Raw genomic sequence first — 787 nt, forward strand, 5'->3', positions numbered from 1 at the left:
CCTGTGTGGCTGCAGGCTCTTAACAGGGAGGGCTGTTGGTTGTACCAGTCCTGTCGTGAGTTGTCATGGAGCGGCAGGCTTTCCATGAGGTGGGGGCAACAATTCCAGTACCACTGCCCCCAACTTCAGAGGAACCGCATAGGCCAGGTCCCTGACTTGCTGTGGACCAGATGGCCCCTCTCCAGTTTAGGAGCCTGTGTGCTCCGGGAGCCTCAATGCCTGCTGGCCCTGTTCTCAGCCATTGGACTGCGTGAGTTTGGGGAAGGCCTGAGGCAAGATGCCACCGGATGGTTTACCCTCACTGGCTCTGGGGTCATTCGTACTCAGGAAACAGGTCCCAAGAGGTCCTAGCCCAGAGGTGGCAGTGGGTGGGAGGGAGCCTAGCCTACCTGGAGTACCCTTGGTCCTCAGTGTGACCCCTGCTGCCCCCATGTGGCCTGGGCCTGCACTGCAACTGGGCTTGAAGGAATCTCCCCTGGGTGACACCCCTCCCGCTCAGCATGTGGACACAGTGCCCACCTGAGGTGACAAGATACCTACACCCTGTGTGGAGGGATGACAACTAGGAGTGGGAGGGTCAGGACGCCTCCACAGAAGTGGCGTCTAAGCTAGAGATGGAGCGGCAGGAAGTTCCAGCCAGGGCAACAGCATATGCACTGGGTCACTATGTTCCCAGAATTCTTGCTTGACCTTGGTCCTGTAGGATAGTGCTGGAAAGCTGGTCTTAACTAGTGTTTACTGATTGGTAACGCCTGCCTGAAGCACACTATTGTGATAGTGGAAATTA

This window comes from Gorilla gorilla, chromosome 20 (assembly GCF_029281585.2).
Source record: "Gorilla gorilla gorilla isolate KB3781 chromosome 20, NHGRI_mGorGor1-v2.1_pri, whole genome shotgun sequence".
NCBI lineage: Eukaryota > Metazoa > Chordata > Mammalia > Primates > Hominidae > Gorilla > Gorilla gorilla.